Here is an 8,647-nt window from a genome sequence, read left to right on the forward strand (position 1 = left end):
CCGTAACTGTATATTTGGGATGTTCATTTAGGTTTTAAGGCTATGTTGCACTTCCATTGGGTACGTACGTTGTACATGTGCATGGGTTCACAGAGTAGCTTATTGCCTGAAACTTCATCTTTGAAGTCATGCTTCGGTACTAGAAATGTTAAAATGCAGTTTATTGCTGCAGGTTTTTTGTAGATTCATTTCCCAATTGGCTCTTTATTCATTTTCCCTGTCATTCAGGAATCCAGCACTGATAGAGAACAGGATCTGTTGTACAAGAATCAGTTACTACAAGATGAGATTGCTATGCTAAGGCTAGAACTCACTCAAGTAAGACTTAGGCACCAGGAGGAACAAGGAAAATATTTAAAGGAAAATGAGACCTTGAAAGAAAAAAATGAAGCTCTCAAAAAGGAACTTAAACTGCACAAGGAAGCATTAAGACAAATGTTTTTTCAGTTCAACACGGAGCTGGACTTAGTAAAGAGAGAATCTGCAGTGCTGACTTCCAAACTTGAGCAGACAAACAAAAGCAAAGACAGACTAGAGACAGAAATTGAGTCATTGCGTTCCTCCCTGAACGCTGCAGTTCAAGAACTTGAACTTCATTTGTCATCAGAAAGCAATGCTGAACGAAGATTTCCCAGAGAACGTGATGAATGCCTTTGCTTGCAAGTCGAGCTCCATCGTGACCTCTCTGACGTGCAAGAAACCAACAAGAGCTTGTCTCTGCAGCTGTGTAAAGCTAAAAGCAAAGCTAATAGGCTAGAAAATGAGCTTCACCAGTTGAAGCAAATGCTCGGAGAAAAAGCTTTGCTTTTAGAAATGACAAAAAAGAATTAAGTCAAGGCCAGTGTCGGGCAAAGGAATGTGATCATGCTCGACAACTTGAGAAAGATCCAGTAAGCAAACTTGTAATAAAACAGGAGTCCCTGCAGGAGCGATTGGCCCAGCTCCAGAGTGAAAACCTTTTTACTCCATCAGCAATGGCAAGAGATGCAGAACAAGAGGATCATGAAAGAAAAAATAGCGGATTATGGGCAGGAGCGTTTTAAAGACATTTTCAACAAACTTAGAGCTGATACAGAAAAGCAAGTTTATCTAATAGAAGAGCGAAACAAGGATTTAAATGCCAAGTGTACTGATTTAAGGGAACAAGTCTTTAAATACGAGACTGACGTAGTAGAAAGACAGGTAAAGTATATGCGTAGAAAGAACAATTTAAAGTTTGTCCGTTCTTGAAATTAGTTTGTTCCTCCAATGTATCCGGTGTAAGTTACATGCATGGGACCAAAGAATACTCATTTGTTCTGGTTTGTTATGTTTCCCTCGGAATTGCGGAAAGTTTTGGCAACGGGGATATTAGTCCTCAGATCTAAGCAGAGAACAGAAAAAAGGTATCCAAGTCTAAGCTTTGATCAAGAAAGGTGATTCTTCTCTAGAACTTTTTTCCATCTATTTTCCTTAGTCCATGTTATGCCCTATAGAATAGTCTAAAGTATTTGATGGTTTTGATGTAAGTATTGCACTGATGACATGAATGAGAGTGGTATAAAAGGAGGAACCATCCAATACACGAGGGCTGAGAAATGAAGATGCAGAGAAGTGAAGTGGTTGGGGACAGATTTATATGAAGCTTCTATAGAGGGGAAAAAAGAGGTTCTCTGTAAGCTGCTGTCAAGATTGAAGAGTATTAGTAATGTCCAGCTGTTGATTTCTGTATGTGTTTTGAGGGTTCTGAGGGGCCTGCCTGTTCCTCAAAGTTCATGTCAGACGGTGACCTTAAGCTTTCTCTTCTATGATGTGTAGCCACACTCCAGCAGTACTGTCAATCATTGTAAACTGTGACTTGCTTTGTATTCTTACTACCAAAATAATGGGTTCCTTTTGAAGATCATGTGAGAGAGTGTGTGTGTGTTATATGTATATAGCTATATATATATAATGAGCTATCCAGATTTTTGTAAACCTAATCTATCAGTATTTCTAAAACGAGCTGAGTAAGAAGACTACAAGAGGATGTGATTCAACATACCCTTAAAGTGTATCTCAAAGGAGCTTTCAGATATTTGTATTCATTTAATTGTATTTGTATAGTGAAGAAACAGAAGAAAGAACAATCTAACACAAAGTCCTGCCTTCAGTCACCGGAGTAATATTTGCAGTCAAACTGTGGCTCTTAGATCACAACAGATTTCTTTGGGTTTTGTTAGAAAAAAATACCCGATTGCAGTGTGTTCCTGTGTATTGTTCAAGGAAGAACAATACCTGAGCCTTTTTTATGTGTTAGGAAACAGGAATCCTCATGAACAGCTGCTGATAGTCAAAGGTGCTCAGCTGAGAAAGATGACGAGAGGTCATCATCTGTGCAGATGCCTGCTGGTGGCAGGCAAAATCTCATACTTTTGGGTTCAATCTAGACAGGTCTAACCGTATAACAAAATAAGTTAAAGGCGTATTTCATGTTCTTAGAACTTTCTTCATGCTAATTTAACTATTTCGTTAGGGCATGTTTGGACAACTGCAGCAGGAGCTTGCTGCTGCACTTAAAAAGCAATCTATGCCAGAAGCTTCACTTGAAGTTACTACGCGCTACCACAGTGACCTGGAGAGAGACAAGCTGCGCTTGCAAAAGGAGTTGGAAAAAAAGGTGAAAACTAAGGTAGTTAATGTCTGTAACTATATGAATAAATCTGAGCGTAGCTGTTGAAAGCAGGAGCGAATGTTGTCCTTTTGCACCACCTTTTGCAGTGTTCTTACGAAAACTGAAGTATAGAGGGAACCAGAGGAGCTTTGCAGGAAAGCTGTAGGGTGATTCTGTGTGTGTGTGCATGTCATCTTATCCCCCAAAGTTGTAACCTCATCCTGTCGCTTCTAGAGTATTCCTTCTTCCCACCAGCTCCAGCTGCTGTTCTTGGTTATGGTTCCTAAGGTGTGTTTTACACTCCACACCAACCTTGGCCATAGGTCTTGGATGGGTGGAGGAGAGCTTAGGCCTGTTTCTGTGTAAGTTACTGCATTCTCCTGCGCTCTTGTCTTTTCCGGCCACCTTACTTTTTCTTCTGCCACTGTTGCTTTCACAGACGCAGAAGCAGAACATGCTGGCTCTGACATCCAAGGACTTGCACAGCACGTGGGAGGAGCACTTGAAGTCAAGATCCCACCTTGAAGAGCGCGTTGCTCAGCTGGACGAGGAGAAGGCTGAACTGTTGCAACAGGTGAGCCCAGAAAATTCTCCAGGCACCGAGCCAATACCCAGGAGAACCACATGCACCTTCTGGTCAGGTTCTTACATACCATTGTTTTCTGTTACCCCTGCCATTCAGGCTGCGAGTACCTTATCGTCTGGGGGTCATGGAGGAAGCAAATAAAAGCTAGATGGGTATCCTTGTGTAAGTTCTGGAGTGGCTCTGTTGGGAAGAGTTCCCAGTGTGGTTTGCTATCAGTTGAGCACATCGAGCAAGGCCACAGTTCCCAGTTCTTCCTTGGATTTTGTGTGGTCATCTTCTGACCCCTTGGTTTCTGGGCAGGTTTAAAATGCTTGATGTTTCCAGTGCGTGTGTGGAGGAGCTGCTGTATGTTTTCAGCGTAGCGGGAGCTTGAAAGCCTTGCAGAAAAACATACTGAAGGAATGCTGGGTAAATGAACGAGTGCTTGGGAAACAAGCAGCGCCTGCCAGTTGCCAAGGGACAGCCTTCCCCTTTTCTCCTTTTCTGTAGAGGGAAAATGGAAGTACAAAGTGAAAACAGCTGCCAGCTCTCCTCTGGTGTGGCTGAGAAAACACCAAGAGGAGGAAAACCAGCATGTGGCTAAGTAAATGCCCACACAGAAGAGGTGGAGGTAATGGCCGAGGGGAATAAAATGTTGAAGAACTCCAAAAGATCAGATTCCTCCACAAGCCCCTGCCTGCTGGTTGCTGGAAGATCCCATGAAAGCTTTGGATGGATCCATGTTCTCCCATGAAGTGCATACCTACGTAATCCCTACTATGAGCAGAGGCACTGCCAAAAGTGTTCTCCAGCATCTTTTCCACCTGTTATGTCTAGAAGAGGATGGCCTTTGCTTCAGCGAGGGCATCTGTTTCTGTAGTTACGTATTGGTCTGTTTGATGTGAAACCTGAAGGGATGGAATATCCTCAGGAATTCCGTCCCATGGCATTCTGTGGAACGTGGCTAACGGATAGAGACGTCCGGCAGCTTCTCTGTGGAGAGCGCTAGATGCACAGACTGTACGTAGGTATTTTTCCTGTGCTCTGTGTGTGTGATACATCTTTCTTTTCTCTTTTGAAAGTGCGAGAGTGAAAGAAAGGAAGTGAAGAAGCTGGTAGAGTTGAAACGCCCAGCTGAACTACGTCTGGCCCAAGAAATGAAAAGAAACCTCGATCTGCAGAAAGACTGTAAGAGGGACGGCTTTTTAGCGTGGTGAAGAGGTATCCCTGCGTAGAAGTCATGTTTTATTAAACTTTAGTGTAAAAATAGGTGTACCTAACTGTGAGCAGATGCCGGCCTCGTGTTAGTTCTTGCAAGGTACTTCTGTACACCAGCCCCTAGTTTTCACTAGCTGCCAAAACAACTGCAGGTGCAGGTTGCCCTGCAGTTCTCCTGGGAAAAAGGGAGTCTTTCATTCCTCTTTTCAGGTGAAATCTGGACTCTCCAAGTGTATGTGGCACAGGAATACTGGTTTTTCCTGGTAATTCCTGGTGTGTCAAGCACGTTAAAGATGAAGCAAGCGGTGTCTGTGCTGTTTACATGAGAGTATGTGAAAAAGTCCAGTTTTGTTCCTTTGCTTCATTGTTTTCATGACTAGTTTGCTGTGCAGGTTGAAGAGGCTGCTGAGCAGAGCTACGAAGGAACTAAGGGTGTATGAGGAGAGAGGGGGACTGTCCCAGCTTAATTTGCAGGGAGAAGTGAAGAACAGGTATTCTGAAGTGGTCAATGAAATTGGCAGATTAAGAACAAAGGTGAGCTTTATTTTGTTTGGGTTATTGTGGTGTTTTTTCTTGTGAAACCTTTGTTCTTTCTTTATACTTCTTTTCATATTGTTGACTTTTTTTCTTGGCTGTATTTCTGAAATTATTTGGCTGTTTTTTGATGTTCGTTCTATGGTCACAGTAGTAGGCGACTGTAATACTGATGTAGCTCTTAGGGGTAAAGACGGAAGTGTTACGTACACAGCAGTATCTGCGAGGGCACATCAGGGGTAGGCTGTCCTGCAGAGGAAGGGCAAAGCAAGAGCCACAGCAAGGCTGGCAGGGTCTGTGACCACACAGGCCAGGGATCAGCCCCACAGGCCCTCACCAAGAAGAGCAGAAGAGTTCTGGGGACAGTAAGCAGAGTGCGCCAAGAGTGCAGATCACCAGGCCGGTCCATAGGGATGGGCAGGTCTGCAGTCCTACTGGGCCGTCACGTCCATGGGTGAGGGTCAGGGCTGAGAGCAGTGAAGGCCCAGCACAGGCCTGGCTGCAGCTTGAGGCCGTGGCAGCATCGTCGGGCTCCGACGGATGCATTCCCTCTCGGAAGAGAGGGGAGTAACGCCACCATCACTCGGAACAGCTCTGTGCAGTTGGCCTTGCCCAAGGTCACCCCCTGAAGGCTGTCTCGGGCACGAGTTGAGCAGGAGGCAGGTGGGGGTTTGCTTTTCGGAATGGTGTCTTTGCTTCCCAGGGCACAATGCAGTGTGAGGTGGTGCGGAAGAAACCCTGTAACTTGTTGCTTACTAGTAGCTGACTCAGTCCGTCTTTCCTGGTCTTAGAGACCCACAAATGGTTTTGAGGTTGCTCTGCGGCGAATGAAGAGACGGGACGCAGCTTGATGCAAGCAAATGTCAATTTATTGTACAGAAGCACACGTTTTTATACACTTTCAGAAGCTGCGCGTTTCAAACTAATTGGTTCTTGAAGCTAAGCATTGCATACTAGGCAATCCCTGATTGGTGGTTAACTACCATCAATTAACCGCAAGGTGTTACCTTTCCTTGGCGCCATCCGTCTCCCACTCCCCTGTGCTCTGCAAACATGCCTCATCATGTTAATTGCTGTCTAGACAAGCTCGAGCACATTCCCCTCAGCTAACCGATTGCCGCGCATGGTCCTAGTTTCCAGCCCGCTCCTGCGTTGCTCTGGCCGTTCGGTAGCATGTGACCTTTTAGCTGCTTCTCCGCTCATTACTGAGATAGCTGTGTTTCAAAGTTATGCTCCTTTTTAGAAGATATTATTGTAGAACGAGTCAACTGCCTTGACAGTGGCTCATTTTTAGTTCACAGGTTAGCAGCATATTTGTGTTCCTGTTGGAAGAGTTATTTTGAATGACAGGGAATGGAATTACGTTTGGGCAATTTTAAATAAGTGTAAAGTTTCTACGTATTTTAGAGACTTTCAAGTGTTGACTCTGCTGGTTTCCCCCACTTTTTTAAAAATAAAAGATGATGGGATATCATGTTTTATGGTTAATAGGTATAGACGATGGATGTTTCTGGAGGGGGAAAGAAGGGGATAGAGCTGTAGTTGACCATTGGGACCTATGGGAAGTCTGATATTTCCTGGAAATCTTTTGAAAACAAACTGCAGCTTTGACCTAAAGAGACTGTCTTCTGCCACCACTGCTGCAAAAGCGGTGTTCTGAACTGCTACTTCCAGATCGTTTAGCGTAATGGAAGAGAAGGGTACCCGTTTCTTGCCTTGTCAGTTCTGTGACAAAGCTTTGACCGTGTGACAGCATGTGACAGTTCCTCTGAAGCGTGACACATGGTTCTTTTTCTGATGAAACCAGAATGTGGCTGTGATGTAACTGGGTATGGGTGTGTTTGATTTCCTATGATCGTATGAACATCTCGCAGAAGAATAGCCCTAGTGCTTTTCAGCCTAGCCCTGCGGGTGTCATGCCGCTGGTTTGGTACCTCTCGGTCCGTGACCCACTGCAGAACTGAGGAAGGATGGGAACCTGAGGAATGCTGTCAGAAATTATGTGAAAGCTGTTCTTGTTTTAAAAGAAGAGCCTGGTTTCACTTTTGTGATAAATAGTCTTGATGGCCAACTCCTTTACCAATTTTCACAGATTTGACTAATTTTAGATCCCTCTGAGTTCCCTGTTTTTTTCCCCTTTCCTGTCTACAGGTTGATGAACTTTCCCAGCAGCTGGAGATAGAGCCTAAAAAAGGCATGCAGCTAGAAGCACAAAATCATGATTTGCGAGAGGAGTTGTCCACCATGCGTGGGAACCATGAAAAACTGGAGAAGAGCAAAAGCCAGCTGAAAGAAGAGGTGGCTAATCTCAAACACCATATGGAGACTAACATGGTGGATCGCAGCCAAATAGAACAATCCAAAAGAGAGGTGGAAGAGTGAGCTGAACAAGAAATAAGACAAAAACGGCAAGAAGTCAATCTGATTTTGCAGGTAAGTTCATTTCTTATGTGTGTCTGTTACAGACTTCTGTTTTGGTTGTCATTTTTAGGGGCGGGGGGTGGTGCCTGATTCCATGTGTTACGCTGTACTTCTGTTTTTCCTGAAGGGCAGTGGGAGAAGGGAATATGGTTGGGCAAGACGCTTTCATGTGCGTGCAGTGTGCCTGCAGGCCCTGAATCAAAAACTTGCCAAGGTAGAATTTCATTTTGCAGTTCTTGGAGGGGTATCACTGTCCACTGGTCTTGTTCTCATTGTTTATCCTTGAATGGGTATTGCAACTTAGAGTTGTCACAGCCAGGCATACACATCTTCCTTAGTCATTGCACAAGGGGCAACGCTCAGAAAAGAAGTCACCAAAGCTGCAGGGTGGGGGCTGGGGGTGCGGCATCTCCATAATTTCTTTGAGGAATGCTATGCCCTGTCCTACAGAGGTTGTGTTCTTCCATCAGTAGCTTTGATGAAGAATAGTGCTAAGATGGGGGTTCTTTCTGAATGAAAAGAATCATTTAGTGTGGTAGTTCCAGGGTTCTGCCCTGGTCGCTGATGGCAGTGAGGAGGCACAGTTGCCTCGCTGAATAGAGCTGGGCCCTTGAAATTGGGTACGTGCAATTGACTGGCGAGGGGAGTTCTCTTTTTCTTTGCGGTGGTTGAAAGTGTGTATCTACTTCAGATGCAGGCAGCCTCCCAGGACAGATTAGAACAAATCAGGGCCAGTCGTCATGCTTTGCTGACAAGCCAGCTAGAACACAGAATTGGAGACCTCGAACGTGAATTGGACAGGATAAAAAATACCCAACGAGACAGTATTTTTCAAAAAGAATCTGTACAGGCAGAAGCGGAAAAGTACAAAGACCTGTATCTGGAGGAAGTTAAAAATGGAAGGTGCCTAGGAAATGAACTGGAAGGGTAAGTCCATGCATTTTTGGGGTGATAATAAGATACTACTTTTTCCTCAAGCAGTTTTCTTCGTTAAATACCTTTTCTACATCTGGTCAGCATTATGCATAAGAGAGCATATTTGTGATGAAAGTACCTTAAGGCTCCCCCCTGTTCATTGGAACTATCTTCGTTTCTCTTCAGTGTTCCAGCAGTAACACCACCGATCATGGGCATTAATAGGATATTTTTGAAGTTGAGTTTGTTTTAACAGGCAGCCTTTTTGCCAGTCTCTAATCTCCTCTTCTTATTCTAAGTACGGCAGAAAAGAGAATGTCATGTCCTTTACTGCTTGAATAAGGATAGGCCCTTCAGAGAAC

General features: G+C 44.4%; 1 pseudogene; it reads left to right on the plus strand.

Moving 5' to 3' along the window:
• Positions 1–8,301, plus strand: part of LOC130143374 (ankyrin repeat domain-containing protein 26-like) — a 279,082-nt pseudogene extending 270,781 nt beyond the window's left edge.
• The last annotated feature ends 346 nt before the right edge of the window (positions 8,302–8,647 follow it).

Source organism: Falco biarmicus, unplaced genomic scaffold (genome assembly GCF_023638135.1).
Source record: "Falco biarmicus isolate bFalBia1 unplaced genomic scaffold, bFalBia1.pri scaffold_27, whole genome shotgun sequence".
Lineage (NCBI taxonomy): Eukaryota > Metazoa > Chordata > Aves > Falconiformes > Falconidae > Falco > Falco biarmicus.